Source organism: Budorcas taxicolor, chromosome 21, assembly GCF_023091745.1.
Source record: "Budorcas taxicolor isolate Tak-1 chromosome 21, Takin1.1, whole genome shotgun sequence".
In the NCBI taxonomy this organism is placed as follows: Eukaryota; Metazoa; Chordata; class Mammalia; order Artiodactyla; family Bovidae; genus Budorcas; species Budorcas taxicolor.
This window is the reverse complement of record NC_068930.1, coordinates 22803406-22830968: the sequence shown is the minus strand read 5'-3', so window position 1 is coordinate 22830968 and position 27563 is coordinate 22803406. Positions and strand designations below refer to the sequence as shown.

Below are 27563 nucleotides of genomic sequence, written 5' to 3'. Positions count from 1 at the left end.
GAAAGTGAGGCTCAGAGATGGTGAAGTTCCGTGCCTCCCCGCCACACACCCTGTCCTATGTATCCCCCTCCATCTGCTGTTCCTGAGTTTATTACCTTTTACAATAAGGCTGTGATCTACTAGGCAACATGTTTCTCTGAGTTCCGCGACCACTCCAAAAATTAATAGAACCCAAAGTCATTAGAACCTCGGAACAGGTAGCCAGCGGGTCGGAGCGCAGGTGACAATCTGGGCTTGCAAATGATGGCTGGAGTTGGGGGAGAGTCTTGTAGGGCTGGGCCTTTAACCTGTGGGGTCTGGAACTACCCCCAGATAGGCAGGGTCCACATTGAGTTAGGTTGCAGGACCCCCAGCTGCTGTCACAGAAGTGCTGGGTGATGCCGGGGAAACAACACATGCATGTTGGAACTGGAAGAAGCCTCGTCACTTACTAGTAGAACTCGATCTTTCCTGGTGGCCATAACCAATGTCTTTATGCCTGATGTTTATTTCAAAGTCAGAAGATTTAAAGAAGATATGTGTGGTGAAGGATTTAACTGGACTTGGAAAGGCTCTTCTTTCTCCTTTGTGAGCGTGGCCATTCCATTATCATATGAGCAATAATGATACATGACTGAATATTCACATCACCAGTGAGAACTTCCCGAGTGCCAGACTCTAAGTGAAGTACTTTAGAATAACCCAGTGATGTAATGAGTTGTTTCCCAGACGGTTCAGCAGAAAAGAACCCGCCAGCCAGTGTAGATTGTGAAATGCAGGAGACCTGGGTTCAGTCCCTGGGTGGGGAAGATCCCCTGGAGGTGGAAATGGCAATCCATTTCCGTATTCTTGCCTGAAAAATTCCACGGATAGAGGATCTTGGGTGCTACAGGCCACAGGGCTGCAAAGAGCTGGACACGAATGAGCACCTGAACATGCACACAGTCGTGCAAATACTGCTGGTTTCTCTGTTCGACAAATGGTGAGACATCATTGCTGTTGTTGTTCAGTCATCCGATTTTGTCTGATTCTCTGTGACCCCATGGACTATACACTCCAAGGAATTGTCTAGGCCAGAATACTGGAGTGGGTAGTGTTTCCCTTCTCCAGGGGATTTTTCTGATTCCCCGCATATTCTAAGAGTCAACTTGAGAATTCTTGTTTTTTATTTCATTTCAAATAGCCTTTGCGTATCTGAAAGGACAGTGTAGGTACTTTCGAGATGTATTCTGCAAAACAAAGCCCTTTTGGCAAATGTGGTCATGATCTCCAGGTCGGCATTGCTGTGGTAAGTGTCACATCTCAGCCAGAAGCCAGATCCTAAGCCCTTCCTCTGGCAGAAACAAAGTCACAAAATAAGCCAAGCAAGGGAGCTGGAAAAACAAACCACACCAACAACCAGAAACTCATCCCTCATGAGACAAAGCTAGAGAAAAAGCCAACATCCGTGTGGCCCCAAAACCCTCTTGGCAACGAATGTTCAGTAAGGAAGAGACGAAACATATCAAGTTCTAAGGAGAGGCAATGCCCATGGCCAGTGTGGTTTAGCAACGGCCTGACTGCTCAGATGTAGACACACACCAATGTAAACCCTCTGCACACAGCAGTGATGGTCATCACCATAGTAAGTGTTTAGTCTGGTGACAACCTGCCCTGGGCACCACATAAGGGAGCAGACCTGATTCTCTTCCTCTGCCCCCACACCATTCACTCATGAAGGCAGCTCAGGTGCTATCGAGCCCTGCCTGCCCGTCTGGCTCGTCCATGAGCTGTGACCACCTCCAGGGAAGGACTCCACCTTCTCTTCTCTCTGCACCATGAACCTGCACACAGGGGGCCTTCAGAACCTCAGGAGACTCACCCCACCCACACTATAGCCAGAACCCTCCCCAGGCATTAAAACAGCTGTGGAGTCACTTTGGCCTAAGCCCTGGTTACAGATCCCTGCAACCTACTACAGCCTCTACAGCGTGAATGATCAGGTCCTTTATACACAGATTCCTGGCTGTGAGATTCGAGCTTTGGATTCATTGTCAGCTCTGTCCCTCCCGTGGCAGCCAGGTGGGCCACGATGCAGACAAAGGAGCTCATGAGCTGAGTTTCAAGGGAGGCATTGAAAGGACAGCGATGGAGGCAACCTGTTGCAAACTGAGGGAGGGTCCCTACGTGTCTCAGAAAAGGCCTCTGGTGTGCAGGTGTGGAGGAGGGCTCCCATGGTGCAAAGGAAAGAGAGGTACTCAGGGGCAAAGGCTCATGGCCTCTCCTGTAGCAGCTCCACTTGGTAGCTCGTGAACAGTGGACAGCCAATGTGGTCACATGAGTGTGACTCTTATTCCCTCACAAAGCAAGAGAAAGGGGGCAGGGTATGGGAGAACCCGGAGGGTGTGGCGGGGCGGATGAAGGGAGGTGTCCTTCCTCTCTTCAGTGCAAATTGCTTTTGTGAGTCTCAGAGCTTCCAGACGGCAGTTACCAAGTCAGGTCCCCACAGTATCCAGTGTGGGCTGGGTGCCTTAGCCCCTGTCACATGGACAAGCCACACCATATGGCTTCCCTGGGTTCTAACAGCAGGATCTGGGGAGTTTGTCTAGGTGCACACTTCCTTGCTGTAGCTGTGTTACCTGTTACCCGCTTCTCTGAGCCCCAGTTTTGTCCTCTAGAAAAAAGACATCGATTGCTACCTTAGCAGGTTGCCACCTTAATCCTGTGAAGACTAATTAGGGGAATCCTACAATTAATAGCTGGCCTTACGAGATATCAATGAATAGCTGGCCTTAAGAGATACTGGGCTGCTCGGCGCGACCCAGCTCGCTCGGATCTGCTTGGGAGAATCCACCGCCATCCGCCACCATGGTGAACTTCACAGTAGACCAGATCCGGGCCATCATGGACAAGAAGGCCAACGTCCAGAACATGTCTGTCATCGCCCACGTGGACCATGGCAAGTCCACTCTGACAGACTCCCTGGTGTGTAAGGCGGGTATCATCGCCTCTGCCCGGGCTGGGGAGACCCGCTTCACTGACACCCGGAAGGACGAGCAGGAGCGTTGCATCACCATCAAGTCAACGGCCATCTCCCTTTCCTACGAGCTTTCAGAGAACGACTTGAATTTCATCAAGCAGAGCAAGGATGGCTCTGGCTTCCTCATCAACCTCATTGATTCCCCTGGGCACGTCGACTTTTCCTCAGAGGTGACAGCCGCACTCCGTGTCACTGACGGTGCCTTGGTGGTGGTGGACTGTGTGTCTGGTGTGTGTGTGCAGACAGAGACGGTGCTGTGCCAGGCCATCGCTGAGCACATCAAGCCAGTGCTGATGATGAACAAGATGGACCGGGCCCTGCTTGAGCTGCAGCTGGAGCCTGAGGAGCTCTACCAAACCTTCCAGCGTATCGTGGAGAATGTCAACGTCATTATCTCTACCTACGGCGAGGGCGAGAGCGGCCCCATGGGCAACATCAGGATTGACCCCGTCCTTGGTACTGTTGGCTTTGGATCTGGTCTCCATGGTTGGGCCTTTACCCTGAAGCAGTTTGCAGAGATGTATGTGGCCAAGTTTGCCGCCAAGGGCGAGGGACAGCTAGGGCCTGCTGAGCAGGCCAAGAAGGTGGAGGACATGATGAAAAAGCTGTGGGGAGACCGGTGCTTTGATCCAGCCACTGGCAAGTTCAGCAAGTCAGCCAATAGCCCTGATGGCAAGAAGCTGCCACGGACGTTCTGCCAGCTCATCCTGGACCCAATCTTCAAGGTGTTTGATGCAATCATGAACTTCAAGAAAGAGGAGACGGCAAAACTAATTGAAAAACTGGACATCAAGTTGGACAGTGAAGATAAGGACAAGGAGGGCAAACCACTTCTGAAGGCTGTGATGCGCCGCTGGCTGCCTGCTGGGGACGCCCTGCTGCAGATGATCACCATCCACCTGCCTTCCCCTGTGACAGCCCAGAAGTACCTCTGTGAGCTCCTGTATGAGGGTCCCCCAGACGATGAGGCAGCCATGGGCATTAAAAGCTGTGATCCCAAAGGCCCTCTCATGATGGACATTTCCAAAATGGTGCCGACCTCTGACAAAGGTCGGTTCTACGCCTTCGGCCGGGTCTTCTCAGGGCTGGTGTCTACTGGCCTGAAGGTCCGCATCATGGGACCCAACTATACTCCTGGGAAGAAGGAGGACCTGTACCTGAAGCCGATCCAGAGGACAGTCCTGATGATGGGCCGTTACGTGGAGCCCATCGAGGATGTGCCTTGTGGCAACACTGTGGGTCTGGTGGGCGTGGACCAGTTCCTGGTGAAGACTGGCACCATCACCACCTTCGAGCATGCCCACAACATGCGGGTGATGAAGTTCAGCGTGAGCCCTGTTGTCAGGGTCACTGTGGAGGCCAAGAACCCGGCCGACCTGCCCAAGCTGGTGGAAGGTCTGAAGCGGCTGGCCAAGTCGGACCCCATGGTGCAGTGCATCATCGAGGAGTCCGGGGAGCACATTATCGCGGGGGCTGGGGAGCTGCACTTGGAGATCTGCCTCAAGGACCTGGAGGAGGATCATGCTTGCATCCCCATCAAGAAATCTGACCCAGTTGTCTCGTACCGGGAGACTGTCAGTGAGGAGTCGAACGTGCTCTGCCTGTCCAAGTCCCCCAACAAGCACAATAGGCTTTACATGAAGGCGCGGCCCTTCCCTGATGGCCGGGCTGAGGACATCGACAAGGGCGAGGTGTCCGCACGCCAGGAGCTCAAGCAGCGGGCCCGCTACCTGGCTGAGAAGTACGAGTGGGACGTGGCTGAGGCCCGTAAGATCTGGTGCTTCGGCCCTGATGGCACGGGCCCCAACATCCTCACGGACATCACCAAGGGTGTACAGTACCTCAACGAAATCAAGGACAGTGTGGTGGCTGGCTTCCAGTGGGCCACCAAGGAGGGGGCGCTGTGCGAGGAGAATATGCGGGGCGTGCGCTTTGACGTCCATGATGTGACGCTTGCACGCTGATGCCATCCACCGTGGGGGTGGCCAGATCATCCCCACAGCTTGGCGCTGCCTGTATGCCAGTGTGCTGACTGCCCAGCCCCGGCTCATGGAGCCCATCTATCTTGTGGAGATCCAGTGTCCGGAACACGTGGTTGGTGGTATCTACGGTGTCCTGAACAGAAAGTGGGGCCACATCTTTGAGGAGACCCAGGTGGCCGGCACTCCCATGTTTGTTGTGAAGGCCTACCTCCCTGTCAATGAGTCCTTTGGCTTCACCGCTGACCTGAGGTCCAACACGGGTGGCCAGGCCTTCCCCCAGTGTGTGTTCTACCACTGGCAGATCCTGCCCGGTGACCCCTTTGACAACACCAGCCGCCCCAGTCAGGTGGTGGCGGAGACACGCAAGCGCAAAGGCCTGAAGGAAGGGATCCCAGCCTTGGACAACTTCCTGGACAAGTTGTAGGCGGCCTCTGCTTAGCCTGCCACTGGGTGGGACTTGGCGCGGCCCCTGCGCCCAGGGACAAGTGACCACAGCAACAAGCCCCCACATTCTCCACAACACCTCGAGGCTGTCCAGACCCAGTAATGCTCTGCCTGACAGGTTTCTGGGGCCCACTTCGTGCCATCACTCAACATGAACACTTGATGCTGTTTCTTTCGATATTGCTTTCCAGATTTTAGGGGCAACAAGTGCCCTCGGAGCAGGGACTTATCTGGCCGGTGGGAATGGGGGAGGGGATGGGACAACCAATACTTTTTTGTTGAGAGGGAAACTTAATGTCAAAAAGTTAAAAATAAACGCATTAAGAGGTTTATTTGGGTAAATGGCCCCTAGTGGATTTTCCTCCAGAAGGGGCAAGAAACAAGCGGGTAGATGTTCTCTTTGGACAGAAGCTAGAAGGCAGGAAACCCCGCCTGCACAGTGTCACTGAGCACCTCCAGCTGTATTAGTGCCATTGGAATAATAAACTCAACATGGTGGGAAAAAAAAAAAAAGAAAAAAAGAGAGAGATACTGGGCTTCCCTGATAGCTCAGCTGGTAAAGAATCCTCTTGCCATGCAGGAGTCCCAGGTCTGATTCCTGGGTTGGGAATCCTGATCCACTGCAGAAGGGACAGGCTACCCACTCCAGTAGTCATGGGCTTCTCTTGTGGCTCAGCTGGTAAAGAATCTGCCTGCAATGCAGAAGACCTGGGTTCAATCCCTGGACTGGGAAGATCCCCTGGAGAAGGGAAAGGCTACCCACTCCAGTATTCTGGCCTGGAGAATTCCATGAACTGTATAGCCGATGGGGTCGCAAGAATCATACACGAATGAGGGACTTTCACTTCATTTTCAAGAGATACGACCTGAATCCAGATTAAACTGGCGTCTGCAAGTGTCATCTGGCATTTCTTCCCTGAAGCCAGCCAAAACCCACACAGCTGCATTTCCAGGGTCTCCACTTAGCCAGCTGGACAGAAAACCCAACATGGTTCAAACAAGCTGACAGGCAAGCAGGAGAGGACTCACAGGCAGACCGCTTCCCTCCGGTTTCAGGTGGAGCTCCGGGACCACAGCGGGAACCGGCGCTCTCAACCCCTGGGCTCAGCAACGGCCTCATTCTCAGGCCAGCAGCTCTGCCCTCATGGGCTCAGGAAGGTCACCAACTGCCCCAGGCTGACCTCACGCCCCTCCCACTGCTGGAGCCTGACCTCACCCAGCCCCACCCCTTCTGGCAGAAGGCGAGCTCCTCTTCCCTTGCTTCCAGCGAGAGGCCCGGCCCTGGGCCCCGATTGGTCACCGCACCAGTCCTGAGCCAATCACGGTGGCCAGGAGGGATAGAACACACCGATCGGCCAGGTTCAGGTCATGTGACCATACTCTCCAGGACACGGGTGAGTTGCTCCCCCTGTGTCAGCGGTGGAGACAGTGCGATGCCCAAGAGCAGGGCTGAGAGTCCAGTCACTGTGTCCGTGTGCTCAGTGTCCTGGGACGTGCCTGCGCATCCTCTCTACACACCACTTTGTCCTCTGCAGGCAAAATATTCATGACACACCTCTTTCCTTCCCAAGCGCTGTTTCACGCACCCACATTCAAGGGAGCAGGGCCTTCTGTTTGAAGATAGGTTATGAGATCCTCTCTTGACCTCTGGGCTTGGTACTTGTATCATGTTAGAATAATTTATTCGGTCTAAAAACCCCCACAAGCACCACCACATGCAGCTTTGCGTATTCAGGATTCTTAGCTGTTCTGAGTTGAGGGCATGGCCCACGGGCCTCCCAAAGGGAATGAATTTTGTCCAAGGAAGCACCTGAGAGGCTGAATCACTGAATCACTTTGCTATACACCTTAAACAAACAAATTATTGTAAATTAACAATACCTGAACTTAAAAGATATTCCTTCATCCAAAATTGTTCGAAATTCTGTAAAGTTTTTCTTTCAGTCGTTGGTTCTTCAGTTCAATTCAGTTCAGTTCATTTCAGTTCGTTTCAGTTCAGTCGCTCAGTCGTGTCCAACTCTGCGACCCCATGAACTGCAGCACGCCAGGCCTCCCTGTCCATCACCATCTCCCGGAGTTCACTCAAACTCACATCCATCTAGTCGGTGATGCCATCCAGCCATCTCATCCTACGTCGTCCCCTTCTCCTCCTGCCCCCAATCCCTCCCAGTATAAGGGTCTTTTCCAAAGAATCAACTCTTTGCATGAGGTGGCCAAAATACTGGAGCTTCAGCTTTAGCATCATTCCTTCCAAAGAACACCCAGGGCTGATCTCCTTTGGAATGGGCTAGTTGGATCTCCTTGCAGTCCAAGGGACTCTCAAGAGTCTTCTCCAACACCACAGTTCAAAACCATCAATTCTTCAGTGCTCAGCTTTCTTTACAGTCCAACTCTCTCACCCATACATGACTACTGGAAAAACAAGAGCCTTGACTAGACGGACCTTTGTTGGCTAAGTAATGTCTCTGCTTTTGAATATGATATCTACGTTGCTCATAAATTTTCTTCCAGGGAGTAAGCGTCTTTTAATTTCATGGCTGCAGTCAACATCTGCAGTGATTTTGGAACCCGAAAAATAAAGTCTGAAACTGTTTCCCCATCTATTTCCCATGAAGTGATGGGACAAGATGCCATGATCTTTGTTTTCTGAATGTTGAGCTTTAAGCCAAATTTTTCACTCTCCTCTTTCACTTTCATCAAGAGGCTTTCTAATTCCTCTTCACTTTCTGCCATAAGGGTGGTGTCCTCTGCATATCTGAGGTTATGATATTTCTCCCAGCAATCTTGATTCCAGCTTGTGCTTCTTCCAGCCCAGCGTTTCTCATGATGTACTCTGCATAGAAGTCAAATAAGCAGGGTGTCAATATACAGCCTTGACGTTCTCCTTTTCCTATTTGGAACCAGTGTGTTGTCCCTGTCCAGTCTGTTGCTTCCTGACCTGCATATAAGTTTCTCAAGAGGCAGGTCAGGTGGTCTGGTATTCTCATCTCTTGAAGAATTTTCCATGGTTTATTCTGGTCCACACAGTCAAAGGCTTTGGCATAGTCAATAAAGCAGAAATAGATGGGTTATTTTGGAACTCTTCTTTTTTGAAGATTCAGCAGATGTTGGCAATTTGATCTCTGGTTCCTCTGCCTTTTCTAAAACCAACTTGAACATCTGGAAGTTCACGGTTCACGTAGTGCTGAAGCCTGGCTTGGAGAATTTTGAGCATCGCTCAAGTTGTGTGTGAGATGAGTGCAATTGTGTGGTAGTTTGAGCATTCTTTTCCTTGCCTTTCTTTGGGACTGGAATGAAAACTAACCTTTTCCAGTCCTGTGGCCACTGCTGAGTTTTCCAAATTTGCTGGCAAATTGAGTGCAGCACTTTCACAGCATTGTCTTTCAGGATTTGAGATAGCTCAACTGGAATTCCATCGCCTCCACTAGCTTTGTTCATAATGATGCTTTCTAAGGCCCACTTGACTTCATTCCAGGATGTTTGGCTCTAGGTGAGTGATCACACGATCGTGATTATCTTGGTCGTGAAGCTCTTTTTTGTACACTTCTTCTGTGTATTCCTGCCACCTCTTCTTAATATCTTCTGCTTCCGTTAGGTCCATACCATTTCTGTCGTTTTTCGAGCCCATCTTTGCATGAAATATTCCCTTGGTGTCTCTAATTTTTTTGAAGAGATCTCTAGTCTTTCCCATTCTGTTGTTTTCCTCTATTTCTTTGCATTGATCACTGAGGAAGACTTTCTTATCTCTTTTTGCTATTCTTTGGAACTCTGCATTCAGACGCTTATATCTTTCCTTTTCTCCTTTGCTTTTCACTCCTCTTCTTTTCACAGCTATTTCTAAGTCCTCCCCAGACAGCCATTTTGCTTTTTTGCACTTCTTTTCCATGGGGATGGTCTTGAGCCCTGTCTCCTGTACAATGTCACGAACCTCAGTCCAGAGTTCATCAGGCACTCTATCTATCAGATCTAGTCCCTTAAATCTATTTGGTTGTTAGTATGTTTCTAATTGGTTTGGTGGTGTTTTGTGAGGTAGGGATCCAACTTACTTTCCCATATGGATACCAAATTGCCCCAATGGGATGATTCTTTTGTCCTTTCTCCTGGAAATGTCCTTTCTGGGTTTGCATATTAAAAAGCTTTTTTAAAAATGCCAAGTATCAAGCGCTTCAGGTCTTTTCTAATTTGTAGAGCTCCCCAGAGGCATGTTTCCATTTCTGTGTCTTTTCTTTGCATTTCACCATTGCCATTTTCTGGTATACACAAGTACCCTCAGAGGGTTCTCTGTAGTGAATCGTGTATGTTTCTGTGAGAACAGAGGATGTGAGCATGGAGGAGGGTCTGAGTCCATAGTGACCATGTGACCATGCTCAACAACCCCAATATTAAGTCTGGCTGAGACCTCCTAAGGCAAGGTCTGTGTTTCGTCCTCTTGGTGTCTGGATATGCAGAACGATGTCGGTGGATTGGGACTTGGATCTCTGGGTCCAGCAGTGTAGAGATATATCCATAGCCTGCTTTTCCATTATATTTTCCTCCTGTAGGCTCTGCTGAGCTGGTGTGGAGATATTTCTGCTAAAAGCTTGAGAGGTCGTCAGTCTTTCTGCTTCTCATCCCCTGCCTCGCCTGTACTTCTGTCATTTTTTAAAAATTTAGCTAGTTTTCAATGTTGTCCGTCCTTGTGTCATTCTGACCCTCAGGCCCCTGTGGTTTAATAGACCTCCAGCTCCCAAGAGCTCTTTGCCTGGTGGAGACATGGAGAACTCAGGGAGCAACACTACATCACACTGGAGCCTGGACCAGAGAGAAGGTTCTTGCCAGGAAGGCTCCATCCCTGCTGTGGGGGGTTCGGAGTTATCACTTCTGATTGTGCATGGCCCTCGGTGCAGGCCCCACTCTGAGATCTGGAAAGGAGGTGGCTTCCCTCATTGACACAGAACTGGTATTTGTTTGTCCTCGTCCTTGTCCAGTCCCGTTCCGCTCCCAGGCTCTACCCTTGACCCTCGCCCACAGGATCAGGAGAGCCCAGTTCTAGAGGAGTTTCATACAAGGAGAGGCTCCTGGAGACACTCCAACCCCTCAGCCTAAATAAGCATTTCCTTGGAGTTTCACAGCCCTGGGAGGAGACACTGGTTTTGTGTTCACTTTACAGTTGAATATGTTGAGCCTCAGATCATTGTGTGATTTGCCCTGGGTCACTCTGCAGGTCAGTGGGTGAGCTGGGATTTGAACCCAGACTCTAGGTCTTGGAGCCCGTGACTGTACAGGTATTTCTGCCCCTCAGTTAAATTTATTTCAGGGTTTGTTTTTTGTTTTTTTTTTTGTTTGTTTTTTGTTTGGATGCATTTGTATATGGGACTGTTCTGTTCTCTTTCTGATGGTTCATATCTTGCTATGTTGCTGAGTTTATTAGTTTTAATAGTTGTTACTTGGTGGAGTTTTTAAGGTTACATATAAATCCTGTTGTAATCGAATAGTGACAGTGTAACTTCATCTGTTCTGATGGGGATGCCTTTAATTTCCTTTTCTTGCCTAGTTACTCTGGGAAGGACACTTCCACTGCTATGATGAGCAAGGTAGGTGAGATTGGACATCCTTGTTCTTTCCTGATCTTTCAGGAAAACCTCTGGTGGCTCAGATGGTAAAGCATCTGCCTACAGTGTGGGAGACCCAGGTTGGATCCCTGGGCTGGGAAGATCCCCTGGAGAAGGAAATGGGAACCCACTCCAGTACGCTTGCCTGGAAAATCCCATAGACGGAGGAGCCTGGTAGGCTACAGTCCACGGAGTCGGCAAGAGTCGGGCACAACTGACAGACTTCACTGTCACTTTTTACCTCTTTACCACTGAGTTGGATGTTAGCCGTGGGCTTGTCTTATATACCCTTTAGTATGTTCCATGTACAGCCACTGTACTGAGAGATTGTATCCAAATTGATGTTACCCTTTGTCGAAAGCTTTTTCTGCAATTATTGAGAAGATCATGTGATTTTATTCTTAATTTTGCTCATATTGTGTATCACAGTGATTGATGTGCAGATCATAAATCATGCTTGCAGGCACAGAATAACTTACATTTGGTCACAGTGTATGATTCTTTTAATGTATTCATCAATTTGGTTTGCTAATATACTTTTAAGGATTTTTACATCCATGTGCAGCAGAGTCAGGGTTCTCTGGTGGTTCATATGGTAAAGAATCTGCCTGCAACCCAGGAGATCTAGGTTTGACCCCTAGGTCAGGAAGATCCCCTCGAGAAAGGAATGGCTACCCACTCCAATATTCTTGCCTGGAAAATTCTCTGGACAGAGGACCTGGTGGGCTACAGTCCATGGGTCACAAATAACTGGACATGACTGAACGATTCACACTTACAAGACTACTTCTTGACATTCTTAATATCTAAATTTAAGATTTTCTCTCAGTCAAAAATTACAGTCAAATACAAAATGTCAAAAGTCAAAGAGTCCTTAGAAATAAATGACAATAAGGTATAACAGATGAAAGCAAAAAGGACTCCACATAATTTACTTTTCATAAGAATTTTAGATCTTCAGAGGAATTCTCATTAAGCTGAATTAAAATGCAAGCTTTAGTTTAGAATGGAAACATTTTTTGGTATTATGTTTCTATGTCGAGACTGAAATTTCATTATTTATGTATATGTATTAAGCAATACTGTGTGGATATTAAAATCATATTTTCAAAACCTTTAATGACATTTACAAGTACTTATAGTGGAAAAACAACTAGGAAGAGAAGATGATCCCATGTAGGTTTAATGACATTGCATATGTGTTGAATGATAGTTTTCAGACTGTATTTATTTATTTTTAATTGAAGAATAACTGCTTTACAATGCTTGGTTGGTTTTCCTCATACAACAACACAAGTAAGCCCTAAGTATATTATCCACTCTTTGGTGAGCCTGCCTCCCACTTCCCACCATCCCACCCTCTAGGTCGTCACAGAGCTCCCTGCTGGGCTCCCTATGTTATATAGCAACTTCCCACTAGCTAGCTAGTTTGCATATGGTAGTGGCTATGTTTCAATGCTACTCTCTCAATTTGTCCCCCCCTCTTCTCCAGCTGAGTTCACAAGTCCTTCCTCTACATCTGTGCATCTATTCAGTTCAGTTCAGTGGCTCAGTCGTGTCTGACTCTTTACAACCCCATGAACCCTAGCACACCAGGCCTCCCTGTCCATCACTAACTCCCGGGGTTTACCCAAACTCATGTGCATTGAGTCGGTGATGCCACCTAACCATCTCATCCTCTGTCATCCCCTTCTCATCCTCTGTCATCCTCTTCTCCTCCTGCCTTCAATCTTTCCCAACATCAGGGTCTGTTCAAATCAGTCAGCTCTTCATCATCATGTGGCCAAAATATTGGAGTTTCAGCTTCAACATCAGTCCTTCCAACGGACACCCAGGACTGATTTCCTTTAGGATGGACTGGTTGAATCTCTTGCAGTCCAGGGGACTCTCAAGAGTCTTTTCCAACACCACAGTTCAAAAGCATCAATTCTCTGCTCAGCTGTTTTTATAGTCTGACTCTTACATCCATACATGACTACTAGAAAAATCTTAGCCTTGACTAGACAGACTTTGTTGACAAAGCAATGTCTCTGCTTTTGAATATGCTGTCTAGGTTGGTCATAACTTTCCTTCCAAGGAGTAAGCATCTTTTCATTTCATGTCTGCAATCACCATCCGCAAGGAAAGATATAAGCATCTGAATGCAGAGTTCCAAAGAAGAGCAAAGAGAGATAAGAAAGCCTTCCTCAGTGATTCATGCAAATAAATAAAGGAAAGCAATAAAATGGGAAAGACTAGAGGTCTCTTCAAGAAAATTAAAGATACCAAGGGAATATTTCATGCAAAGATGGGCTCAATAAAGGACAGAAATGGTATGGACCTAACAGAAGCAGAAGATATTAAGAAGAGGTGGCAACAATACACAGAAGAACTGTACAAAAAAGAGCTTCACGACCAAGATAAAAACGATGGTGTGATCACTCACCTAGAGCCAGACATCCTGGAATGTGAAGTCAAGTGGGCCTTAGAAAGCATCACTACGAACAAAGCTAGCGGAGGTGATGGAATTCCAGTTGAGCTATCTCAAATCCTGAAAGACAATGCTGTGAAAGTGCTGCACTCAAGTTGCCAGCAAATTTGGAAAACTCAGCAGTGGCCACAGGACTGGAATAGGTTAGTTTGATTCCAATCCCAAAGAAAGACAAGGAAAAGAATACTCAAACTACCGCACAATTGCACTCATCTCACACGCTAGTAAAGTAATGCTTAAATTCTCCAAGCCAGGCTTCAGCACTATGTGAACCATGAAGTTCCAGATGTTCAAGCTGGCTTTAGAAAAGGCAGAGGAACCAGAGATCAAATTGCCAACATCCTCTGGATCATGGAAAAAGCAAGAGAGTTCCAAAAAAACCCATCTATTTCGGCTGTATTGACTATCCCAAAGCCTTTGACTGTGTGGACCACAATAAACTGTGGAAAATTCTGAAAGAGATGGGAATCCCAGACCACCTGACCTGCCTCTTGAGAAACCTATATGCAGGTCAGGAAGTAACAGGACATGGAACAACAGACTGGTTCCAAATAGGAAAAGGAGTACGTCAAGGCTGTGTATCGTCACCCTGCTTATTTACCTTCTATGCAGAGTACATCATGAGAAACGCTGGGCTGGAAGAGGCACAAGCTGGAATCAAGATTTCCGGGAGAAATATCAATAACTCAGATATGCAGATGACACCACCCTTATGGCAGAAAGTGAAGAGGAACTAGAAAGCCTCTTGATGAAAGTGAAAGAGGAGAGTGAAAAAGTTGGCTTAAAGGTCAACATTCAGAAAGCTAAGATCGTGGCATCTGGTGCCATCACTTCATGGCACATAGATGGAGAAACAGTGGAAACAGTGTCAGACTTTATTTTGGGGGGTTCCAAAATCACTGCAAGTGGTGACTGCAGACATGAAATTAAAAGATGCTAACTCCTTGGAAGAAAATTTATGAGCAACGTAGACATCATATTCAAAAGCAGAGACATTACTTAGCCAACAAAGGTCCATCTAGTCAAGGCTATGGTTTTTGCAGTAGTCATGTATGGATGTGAGAATTGGACCTTGAGGAAAGCTGAGCCTTGAAGAACTGATGCTTTTGAGCTGTGGTGTTGGAGAAGACTCTTGAGAGTCCCTTGGACTGCAAGGAGATCCAACTAGTCCATTCTAAAGGAGATCAGCCCTGGGTGTTCTTTGGAAGGAATGATGCTAAAGCTGAAGCTCCAGTATTTTGACCACCTCATGAGAAGAGTTGACTCATTGGAAAAGACCCTGATGCTGGGGGGGATTGGGGGCAGGAGGAGAAGGGGACGACAGAGGATGAGATGGCTGGATGGCATCACGGACTCGATGGATGTGAGTCTGAGTGAACTCCGGGAGATGGTGATGGACAGGGAGGCCTGGCGTGCTGCGATTCATGGGGTCGCAAAGAGTCGGACACGACTGAGCGACTAAACTGAACTGAACAGGTCTAGAACAAGCTTGACTTTCGGTCAAAGCACCTCGTGTTATTTTCAACTATTATAAAAGGAAATGAAAGGGAATAAGGTGTAGTGTTCTGGTGCTATACTCTGTTTTAAAAACAGGATTTTTATGCTGAGTCTTTGAGCACAGCAAAAAAGGTTCATTGTTTTATTTTTTTTTCCTCCTCCTATTTATACACAGATGAAATTCTTGAGAAATCTAGGTAAGGGGTTGAAGTTGAGGTTAATTGGTGTTAAATCCAGGAGAATTGGAGGAAGCCAGGAAGATGGAAGAAGAAGTGGATGGGGCTGCCAACAATAAAATCGGCACCCTTCTCCTGCATCACACCCCTCCGCAGTGTAACCCATGGCACTTTGTCTTCAGTCAGTCCCTCCCGCTAGCCCCATGAGGACAAGAGAGCGACTCAGCTTTGCCCACTGAGCACAGGGGTGGTGGGCCCAGTTCATCTGACCTGTGTGAAGAAATTGGGCCTGCAGCCCAGCACACAGGGCACCAGACCCATCCATTCTGTGTGTTTAGGCAAAAGTGGCTGAGGATCACAGTCCAACAAATACCAAAGCTGCTTCTGATTCCAGACTCACTCCTGACTGCATTTTCTTTTAAAGTATAATCAGGCTCCCTCCTGATTGCACTTTGTCTCAGATTGCATAATGAACATGCTTTTGTTTAAAAAATTGTTTTGCATTGTCACTTCTGAACCGTGTTGACGATATCGTATCTGACATAGCGACAGAGTTTGGTGTTTTGTGTTTATTTTCACTCAAGCTGGGTAGAAGACAGAAGAACGACCTGAGAAGTGTCACTCTTTCGGAGGCCAGCGCTCAGGTGAAGGATATTGCAATATTCAGGGAGAGGATAATTCTAAAAGATGGACTTCAATAAGGTATTTTGAGCATATTTTCCATGGGATCTTAGTAGATGAAAAGGATCCAAATATGGAGAAGGGATGGCACCCACTCCAGTGTTCTTGCCTGGGAAATTCTTGCCTGGGACAGAGGAGCCTGGTGGCCTACAGTCCATGGCATCACAAAGAGACAGACACAGCTTAGCAACTGAACAGCAACAATACACAACCAGGCAGATTGTGATTCGGGGAAACACTGCTTGATGGAAATGTAGAATAAAACGGAGAGTGAAGTGACCTAGCAAATATGGAGCATAGAGTTTTGGAAGAAATTAAAAGTGTATAGAATAATAGTTGCAAATATTCAAGCAATAAAGTCTGTGGCTAAAGGAAAAAAAGGAAAAGATCCAGATAAAGAAAAGAAAGTATTTGTAAAGACGGATAAAGATCAAGCTTCTGAAATTCGGGTGACAATGATGCTCACTGAGAGCTGTAAGCTGTGCGGTCTTCATCACAGAAATCTTCCTGTCACCAGGGTGTGTATAGAAGGAGAAAAGCCCTTGGGGATATTGGCTTACATGAACTGGGGGAATCTTAGATTGTTTTCATGGCAGCGCCAACTAGTAGAGGCCCATAATCCACGGGCGGTGTCTCAACAAGGCTTGGTTCACATGACTGTTCAGATTGCCTGAGGAATGAGCCATCTGTCCAGCAGGGAAGTCATCCACCAAGATGTGGCTGTTAGGAACCGTGTCGCTGAGGACACACTTCAAGTGAAGATCGCAGACAATGCTGTCTGCAGAGACGTGTTCCCCATGGACTCTGTCATTGCCTGGGGGACAATGAGAACAGGCGGGTTTGGTGGATGGCCCTTGAAAGTCTGGTTAATAACGAGTTCTCCAGTGCCAGTGACCTGTGCGCCTTCAGAGGGAGGCTGTGGGAGCTAGCTTTTGACTCTGGGCCTAATGCCCTACGTGGACAGGGACCCCTTTGACATGGCTGCGTGCCCTAAAAGACGGTTACCGCACTGTCCTGAGGAACTGTTTGCTGTGATGGCTTGTTGCTGGCCCTTCGATCTGGAAGAAAGATCCTAGTTTTAGCAGCTGCTCATGGATAGCCACCTCTGCCATGTCCTCATGATTACAGATGGGTCACTAATTGCACCCCATGTTCAGCTATGTATCTTGAAAGAAAAAGATCAAAGAATTTGCGCACCTGCCTTGAAACCACCACAGGTAACTACTATTAGTAATCCTGCTTTTCCCTCTAAACTTTCTTAAACACCTTTTTTTAAACATTTTTTCATTTCACTAATTATTTTGCTACAATGTTACTTTTGATAACTCCCTAACATACTGTATGGGTCTAACACCAGTAACTTAACCAGAATCCCACTGGGAACATTTTGATTATTTTGAAGTTTTTGACATTTGAATAATACTACAAAAACATTTTGTCACATAAATGTCTATATGCGTGTTAGTCACTCAGTTGTGTCCAACTCTTTGCAACCCACGAGCTGTAGCCTGCCAGGCTCCTCTGTCCAGGGGATTCTCCAGACAAGAACAATGGAATGGGTTGCCATTCCCTTCTCCACGGGATCTTCCCAACCTAGGGGTTGAACCCAGGTCTCCTGCATTGCAGGCAGATTCCTCATCATCTGAGCCACCGAGGAAGCCCAAATGTCTCTCAAATCCATGATTATTGAACAAGGCTAAGAGGTAGACTAAAATGATCGTTTGTGTGGAAATGGTTTCAGCAACTCAGAGAATGGAGCAAAAGCCAAGTGCTTCATAAGACACTGTCTGGACACTCTCCAGGGAGGGAGAGGTGGAAATCCTGGGAAGTGGTTTGCATCAGGAAGATTCCAGACTCCTGTGGGATGGTAGCATAATGGAGGACAGAAACAGCTGTCAAAGCCAGAGACCTTTTGCTGTGATTCAGCAGGGAGAGCATGAGGTGTGCCCAAGAGGACAGAACAGACAAAAGAATCCAGAGGAAGACACTCAAGTGCTGAGACACGGTAGAACCCGAGTCTGAGGAGTCAAGAAAAAAAAAAGGCCAAGGTGACTCAGGACCCAGGAAAGGGATGGGTGAAAAGTCACTTCACGAGTTTGTGGAATCTATTTCAAACACTGAGTTTTGTATTTTCTATTTGTCCAACTCAAACTATTGGGGGATGTCAAAGAATCTTTAAAAGTTTATATGTATTTAATGGAATTCTATAGAGTGAATGTTTAATATCCAGGCAGAGAGACTGTGTGCACCCTGCTTATCTTTACTACTGGGGACAAATTTCTGGCCTTTAATCCTATTATTTTCAATTTATAAAATGGACATGACATTTTTCAGATTTGCTTAAAGTTTAAGTTCTTTGAGCAAAGACTGTGGCCAACTTTGCTTAAAGGCTGTTTGAAGGGTTAACAGGACTTTTCAGGTAGTGCTAGTGGTAAAGAACCCTCCCTGTCAATGTAGGAGACCTAAGAGATGCTGGTTCCATCTCCGGGCCAAGAAGAGCCTCTGTAAGAGAGCATGGCAACCCACTCCAGTATTCTGGCCTGGCGAATCCCATGAACAAAGAAGCCTGGTGGGCTAAGGTCCATAGGTTGCAAAGAGTTAGACATGACTGAAGCGACTTAGCATGCAACAAGCACAAATGGTTGACACGCCTTAGAAGGGAGAGGTTGGCTACTGCCTTGTAGGGGCTAGAGGTTGTCCCCTGCCGATCAGGGCCATGTACTCACATTCTAGGCTTCTTTCCTCCGAAAGAGGCTTTGTTTCTATTCCAGAAGAAAATACAGGATCTTTCCTACTGAGGAGGAGAGCAGGAGCAGATGCGTCAGCCATCTATTTAAGCTCTGAGTTTCATAACCTGGAATTTATGCATAAACCCCATTGCACACACAGGTACACATGCCTCTACCCTCTCCCCCTGGGGGGAACCAGGGCTAAGTTTATTCGGCAATGAAACAGTCTGATGCTTGATCCAGAGATCTCATGACGGGCTGGTGTGTATACAGTTGGCTAGCATGTATGTTTGTATGCATACATATACACTTGCATACTGGTATAAATACATGCTACCCAGGTATACGTGCACACTCATAAAGACTCATATAAATAACTGTGGTAAGGTAACTCATTAACTCAGAAGTAGGATCTCAGACCTGTCAGAATTTCAGACAAAATACCGAGAAATGGATCAACAGAAGCAGTGGGATGTCTCAAGATCAGGGTAAAAGGATGGTGACTTCCCCCACCTCCAGTCGCTCACTTGCTCTGATGAAACAAGCTGCCATGTTTTGTGCAGCCCTATGGAGAGGCCCGGGCTTCCCTGGTGGCACTGGGGGTAAAGAACCTGCTTGCCATTGCTAGAGACCCAAGAGAGGCCAGTTCAGTCCCCGAATTGGAAAGATCCCCTGGAGGAGGGCATGGCAATCCACTCCAGTATTCTTGCCTGGAGAATCCCATGGACAGAGGGAGCCTCGCACAGGGTTGCCAAGGGTCGGACACAGCTGAGGCGACTTAGCATGTACATACACACATATGGAGAGGACTGGGCTTCCCTGGTGGCTCAGCCGTGAAGACTCCGCCCGCTAATGCAGGAGACTTGGCTTTGATCCCTGGGTTGGGAAGATCTCCTGGAGAAGGAAATAGCAACCCACTCCAGTATTCTTGCCTGGAGAACTCCACGGACATAGGGGCCTGGTAGGCTACAGTCCATGGGGTTGCAAAGAGTCTGACGTGACTGAGTGACTAACAAACAATAAATGGAGAGGCCCACATCACAATAAACAATAAACGGAGAGGCCCACGTCACAAGGACAAAGGACAGCCTCCTGCCAACTGCCCCCAAGAACTGAATCCAGCCCCCACCTCATGTGTACGCTTGGAAGCACGTCCTTTCCATTCAGGCCTTGAAGGGACCACAGCCCCAATCTGGTGAGACTCAGTATCAGAGAACCAAACTACACTGAACCATGAGAAATGGTGATGTAATAAAGGCTGTGACACACCTAGATGCCGTATTAGAAACAGAGCCATCACTTTGCTGACAAAGATCCGTCTGGTCAACGCTATAGTATTTCCAGTAGTCAAGTACGGATGTGAAAGTAGGACCATAAGGAAGGCTGAGCACCGAGGAACTGATGCTTTGTTTAACTGTGGTGCTGGAGAAGACTCGTGAGAGTCCCTTGGGTAGCAAGGAGATCAAACCAGTCAATCTTGAAGCAAATCAACCCTGAGTATTCATTGGAAGGACTGATCCTGAAGCTGAAGCTCCAATACTTTGGCCACCTGATGGGAAGAGCCGACTCACTTGAAAAGACTCTGATGCTTGAAAGATTGAAGGCATGAAAAGAAGTGGTCGACAGGATGAGATGGTTGGATGGCATCACCGACTCAGTGGACGTGAGTTAGAGCAGACTCTGAGAGAGGGGGAAGGACAGGGAGGTCTGGCATGCTGCCGTCCACGGGGTCACCAAGAGTCAGACACGACTGAGTGACTGGACAACAAGAATAAGGCTGTAGTTTTAAAACACCAAGTTTTAGGGTAATTTCCACTAATACGTGCTCTTACCTATCCTGTAAAACATGGCCCGAGTCTCCCTGGCGTCCGTGCACACGGGTGTCCCTCCCACAGCAGCAGTGCTGCTGGCCATGCCCTGCGTGCACGTTCTCGGAGGGAACAGGGCCCAGAGCATCAGGGTTCACAGGGCTGCCCTGCCCTGGGCCTCTTCATCCAGAGGCCAGTGTTTAACACAGAAGTGCCCTGGCATCTGGGGGTCAGCCACCGCTGAGGGGCCACCCTCCCGTGCAGGCTCTGGGCGGTCCTCTGGTGGGTCCAGCCCGGGAGCCCAGCCCTGCTCGAGCCACTCTGAGAGCAGGAGGCTGTCTGCTCTGTCCTGTTCACGTCTCAGCTAGAAAGCTGGATTGGGTTTTAAGTTTTTTTACCAGCAGCTTTTAGCTATATGTCAGAATAAAGTCAGCCACAGAGTTCTCTCCTTGATCTGCTTGGTCCTTCACATTTCTCTGAATTCTCAAAGCAGCTGAAGCCCAGAATGGGGTGGGGCGGGGTGTCTGGAGAGGAGGGGCTCGGGCACCAGCTGCCGTCCCAGGACTGACTCGTCTATGTGTTTGTTTCCAGTTTACCCGCACTACTTCTGTAGGTGATTATACAGCGTCCAGAAGACGACAAAGGCTACATTTTGAACTTGATGCAATCTTTAATCTGTCAATACTTGTTATATGGACCATAAGATATTTTATTAGAGTTTTTCATTAGTGAAAAATTCATGAATACCATAGAGAAAATATTTTAAAATTTAATGTTTCTTATATTTATGTAAACTTATGACTTCATTATATACTTCCTTGTTCTTGTCTATCCAGGCTATGAATATCCTTTCAGATCAGTTCATGTTCTGATACCTGAGTTTAGTCTTTCAAATGATTGTACTGTAATACTTGTCTGTATAAATCCTATGAACAAATATAGGGCTTTTGCAAATGATGCATTTATTGTCATTATTCTTGTTTAATTTTTAAATGTTAAGCCATGAGAGAAGGGGTTTTACTGCGATTGTAAAATCATCATGACACGGTGTGCATTATCCTTCCAGAATGTAACCAAGCTCTCCAACAATCACTCTGAAATGAGCGAACTGAATTTCAACCAATTGTTGTATTTTAACAACTGACCTAAACTGTACTTTGTTTCTGGGAAGAACTGCTTTTTGTCTGCAGCGTGAAGCCATTTAAAAGTACTGGGTGTTAACTGTGAGCTTCTAATGAAATTTGGGCTGAAAGGATAACTAGGAGACGACTATGAAAATCTCTCCTGTAACCCAGTCTCTGTGGACCCAGATCCCTCCTCTCCGGTGAGACTCTTCGAGGGCCAATCGCGATGCCCTGCACCCGCTGTGGAGCCATCGAGCTGGACAGTGAGGACGCCACATCGCTGACAGACAGACAGCATAGTGCAGCTCTGACAAAGACCTTATTTTTCTGATGTAAATCATCTTTTTACATCTGTTTGTAAACATGTTTAAAGAATGGACCTAGGCATACATTTCTAGATTTTGATGACATAACCATTTTGGATAGTATAAGTAGCAAATGTAACTTTTACTTTTTCAGCAGCACATTAAAGCAGCCAGCAAGAGATGCATTCAGGTCATGGTGTCTTATTATGCAGCTGATATCTCAGCAGACACAGACGGCATGTCTCTTTACATGTGTGTTCTGCCTTTCCTTGTACAATTCATTGTTAACATTCTAATTTTCTATCTTTTGTGAACTTCCTGAATATGTGACAAAGTATGTACAGTCTACTTTTGAACTATTTTTTATCACAGTATTATTTATTGCTTTCTTTCAATAAAGTACTGAAGCAAAATTTCCCACTGCCAATAAAGAGTGCCGAGGGTAAGCTGTGTTCTCAATGAGAACAGACCATAGCTGGTAATGGGAGCCCGTGTCATCACACGGACATTCTGTTAAGAGAAACGGATGGATACAATGGAAAGGCTAGAAGGCGGAAGTATAGGTGTCCCCAAAGGACAACCGACCTGGAATTCATGTCCTTGGATCTGGAGACAAGGGACTCCATCACTTCAGCACCTGCGGGGACGGGGCCCCTCTGCTGCTGAGGCGTGGGCAGCAGGCCGAGGGTGGGAACAAAGTGCAGGTGTCGAGGCTCACCGTGGATCCCAGGGTGGGGTGGCCGAGGGCAACCCTGACGTGGACCCGAATGATGCACTAGGGAGTGTACGTGTGCACGCTTGTGTGTGGGAGCTTTTCATGTTATTTTGGTCAACAGGCTTCGTTATTCATATATCCACAGAAACAAGAATGTAGCAGGGGGAGGTGGGAGGGAGATTCAAGAGGGAGGGGACACACGCACACCTATGGCAAATTCACGTTGCTGTACGGCAGAAATCAAACCGATACTGCACAGCAGTTATGCTTCAGAAAAAAAGGACATAGCAAGGTGGTCAGGAAAGTATGAAAAAAAGATTTCTCAGAGAGATTTATAATCACAACTCTGTGTACATCTGGGAGCAGGCTGCCCACCACCATCAGACCTTCCCACCAGCATCAGACGTTTAACCCCCAGCATCAGGCCTTAGTCGAGCATCAGGACCTCCCCCAGCATCAGACCCTAGTCCAGCATCAGATGTTCCCGCCACAGCGTCAGGGCCCTCCCCCAGCATAAGGCCCTCCTCCAGCATCAGGCCTTAGTCCAGCATCAGGCCCTCCCCCAGCACCAGGCCCTCCCCCAACATCAGGCCCTCATCCAGCATCAGACCCTCCCCCAGCATCAGGCCTTAGTCCAGCATCAGGGCCCTACCCCAGCATAAGGCCCTCCTCCAGCATCAGGCCTTAGTTCAGCCCTAGACCTCCCCCGGCATCAGACCCTAGTCCAGCATCAGATGTTCCCACCCCAGCGTCAGGGCCCTCCCCCAGCATAAGGCCCTCCCCCAGCATCAGGCCCTCATCCAGCATCAGACTCTCCCCCAGCATCAGGCCTTAGTCCAGCATCAGGGCCCTCCTCCAGCATCAGGCCCTACCCCAGCATCAGGCCTTCCTCCAGCATCAGGCCCTAGTCCAGCATCAGACATTCCCCCAGCATCAGGCCCTACCCCAACATCAGGCCCTCCTCCAGCATCAGGCCTTAGTCCAGCATCAGACCTTCCCCCAGAATCAGACCCTAGTCCAGCATCAGGCCTTCCTCCAGCATCAGGCCCTAGTCCAGCATCAGACCTTCCCCCAACATCAGGCCCTCCCCCAGCATCAGGCCTTCCCCCAACATCAGGCCCTCCCCCAGCATCAGGCGTGGCAGCCCCACTTGTCTGACGCTCCTGAGCACACTTAGGCAGCCCCAGAGCAGCAGGACAATAGCTCTTGCAGGATGTGCATCTTTAGGAATCACCTGCGGAGCAGCAGCAGCTGGGGTCTGTTTCAGGCCAAGGAGAGGCAAAGAAGAGGCACTTCTGCCGGAGGCAGCGGTGGGTGTGGGCACGTTCCCCAGCTCTGCTGCCTCCCCGAGGGGGCTTTGCTCTCCTGCTCTTCTCACATGCTCACTCCAGGGCCCCAGGGCTGTGTCCTTCCAGATTCACGGTCTCCTTGATATCTCAAGCCCAAGTCCTGAGTTGCGTCCCAGTCCGGCGTGGCAGAGGGCTGGGAAAACCCAAGCTCAAGGGCTGAAAGGATCCCAGGGACACAGCCGTGCCCCAGCGGGTGGCAGAGCAGGCGATGAGGGTGGCCGCCCACAGAGAGCCCCACAGCAGCACTGGAAGGAGAGCAGGGATGTCTTAGCTCACTTGGGGACGTTGCCTGGCCTCAGCACTCAGATGCCACCCGCAGCAGCTCTGGGGACACAGGAAGCCGGTGAGTGACACCACGCCACTTGGGCCGTGTGGGTGGGCACTGCTGACCATGGCCTCGGTTTTCATTCCATTTCCAACTGTCCCTCCAAGGGCTGGCGGGCTCCTTCTCCGAATGGCACAGATATTTTCTTTGTGGGTGAACACATCCCGGCTTGTCTCTGTCGGCACTGTTGTCGCTCTTCGTGTGTTTTCCTCTTTTCATCCTGTGCTTGCTGCTCTTCCAGTTTAACTTAGGAGCAGCCCCCTGATTTTCTGCATTTCCTAGTTGTCAGCGTTCCCTGGGGCTTTCCAGGTGGCGCTAGCGGTAAACATCCTGCCTGCCACTGCAAGAGATAACGAGACATGTGGGGTCGATCCCTGGGTTGAGAAGATGCCCTGGAGAAGGGCATGGCAACCCACTCCAGTATTCTTGCCTGGAGAATCCCACGGACAGAGGAGCTACTGGGCTACAGTCCCTGGGGTCACAAAGAGTCAGACACGACTGAAGCAGTTGAGCACACACTCAGCTTTTAGTTCAGTCACTCAGTTGTGTCCAACTCTTTGCCGCTCCGTGGACTGCAGCACTCCAGGCTTTGCTGTAAGTCACTGTCTCCTGGAGTGTGCGCAAACTCATGTCCATCGAATCAGTGATGCCATAGAACCATCTCATTCCTGCTGCATCCACCAGAGAGGTGGCTGGGGCTCGGCAAAGTGCATGGTCCCACTGCGTGGATGTGAACCTGCCCTCACCACTGCCTCACCGCGTGACCATCACCGTCTGCTCCCCTGTAAATCGGGAGGTGGCAGCACCTGCTGGGTAAGGGGCACACACAGCATCTGGTATACAATCAATGCACCATCCAGCTCAGTGTTGTATTCACTAACAAGAGGGATAGCACTGAGTAATCCGCTCCTTTTTCTCTCTTCTCCCTTCACTGTGCTCCAGACCACATCTGTTTTACTCACCCTGTAAATCCCACACCCAGCAAAAAGAAGACACTCAACAAATATCTGGCTGAAGAGGCAGGAACATACCCTGTCCTTAAGGAGATGAAGCCGAGCGAGACGGGGGCCTGATGATAACACTGTGTGATGAGGAGACCCCAGGAGGACCTGCGTGGCTGTGGGCTGGGGTGGGGGGCATGGGCAGAATCCCTCATGAGCCCCTGGGGATGGGGAAAGTGGCAGGAAGGAGGGGATGCTGTTCCTTGTGGGGTGCCCACAGATTGTACCTCACTCCTCTCTGATGAGCACTTAGGCCGTTTCCAAACACTTGTCACTGTTCTGGAGAAAACAGTCATTGCCCGGCTCCTACTCAACCGGTTTCGGAGAATACGTTTCTCATCGGAGTATAAGCATCTGCTTGACTCATTCCATGCTCCGTTCACCCACCCATCCAGCGAGCCATCTGTTCATCCACCCGTCCACCCATCCACTCATCAACTGACCTGATCATCTCGGACCCTAGAGAAGACAGACGACTCCTCTGCTCCTCCCAGGAGGACACCCAGCGTGAGTGACAGGAGCCTCGTGGGGACAGTGGGGGAGACACAGAAGGGACATACATGCAGACCCTCCTCCCTCTGAATGGTGAAGCACCCACCTGGTCCTAACGCCTCCTTGCTGGTGTGTCCAGGCCGGCCCTTTCCCTTCTTGCCAAACCAACGACCGATGGAGGACTTGATGCCCTTCTTCTTTGGGGCTTTCTGCAGCGAGTCCTGGCTGCTGTTGCTGCTGCTGGGGTTGCCCCCGGGACCGTCCTGAGAGCCTGTCGTGCTTCGGGGAGAGAAAACGACCTTTAACTGGCACCCTTGTGCAAACACACACCCCTCCATAAGACCTACTGATAGAATCGGCCACCCAGCAACACCCACGCCTCAACCTCGCAGCAGACAGTGGAGTCTCCTTCACCAACCACACTCCACACGAGTGATGCAGGCTTCTGGCCACAAACAACGGCCCCAGGAAGCTGAGATTCTCTGACTGGAGCTCTCCCCCAAGGAGGGCTTCACTCCAGACGAGCTGGTGCAGAGGGCGCCCCGACCCTCCCTCAGGGTGTCTGCTGGGCAGGTGACGATGCTCCCAGAGAAGGCGAGCTCCCCAGTTCTGGGCAGTTCCCCCCGCCTCCTGCAGGGTGACCGTCCTCGGCCGTGGCAGGAGAGCGACGGTCACTGTGCAGGGCTGCTGGGCAGGTGACCGCATGTGCCCTCCATCGAGTGCTGCCTGGCTCACGATGGGAGCTCAGCAGGTGGGGGTCTGAATGAGGACAGTGTCAGTCACAGGAGGGGACAGACAGTCTCCTGAGAGGAGACCCCTGAGGAAAAGGGAGGGACCCTCAAGAGCAAAGCCGAGAGGCACGCAGCTGTAACCATCAGGAACGCGCCCCTGCCTGGCAGACCTCTAGCAAGAGCAGGAAGTGACCTTCCACAGGAGTCAATACGTAGAAACAGATGTTTTCTAAACTCACTGAGGTCACTGAGCTCTTCCACCCTAGCACCGGAAGTTCACCACTAAACACAGGCACCGAATCCAGTGAGATTCCTTTACAACCATCCTTGCAACTCTTTCAAGACAAGAGGCACAGGGCTCCTGAAACTGACGACGAGGTGAGCAGGCCCCTTACTTGCCGGCGTCCCTGATGTCCTCGTCGTTGGCTGTGCGCAGTGAGCCCGTGATCCGGTCCAGCCGAAAGGACCGCAGCGAGGCGGAGGTCGAGGTTTCACATTTGATGGTGTCATCTTCTACCTCTTCCTGTATGGCTGGCAGCTGAGGGAGTGAGGTAAGTGTAAAATTGGCTAACAATAGACTGTGTCGAAAAAGGCAATCACACAGGCTTTACATTATAACCAGAAACTTACTTGAAAATGTATTAGCTATGCTATCCGCCAAATACAAAAAAATCCTTGTTCTAACTTAATGCCATCTTAAAGGACTGTTTGTTCAAGAGAAGCGGGGCCGTGGAGCAGCGAGAGCACCCCACTGACTGCAGAGACCCCGGACGGGAGCCTCCCTGCAGCCGGGCTCTGCACTCCCTGAAATCCAGTGAACAGATGGCCCTGCCAGGCAGGACAGCAGAGCCACGCCAGCACCGTCAACCCTGCATGGCATGAACTGCCCTGATGAAAGGACTGTGCTCATCGCCAGATGCTCTCAGAAGCACCACTAGCAAGAGTAAGAAACCTCTCAGCAAAGCCGTCCAGACCGTTCGATTTGAAGGAGGAAAGGAAACAGCTTGTACCACCACCCAAGATCTTTTGTAGTGATGATGCAGGTTACTGAACCCATGACAACAAGTGAAACACAAAAAAGGTACCTAAGCCCTCCATGCGAACACCATGTGTCTGGCTTGTATCTCTCAGTAACATACAGACCG

At 49.1% G+C, this 27563-nt stretch overlaps 1 pseudogene; it reads left to right on the top strand.

Annotated features, from left to right (window-relative positions):
- The first annotated feature begins 2774 nt into the window (after positions 1-2774).
- Positions 2775-27563, top strand: part of LOC128066593 (elongation factor 2-like) — a 320034-nt pseudogene continuing 295245 nt past the window's right edge.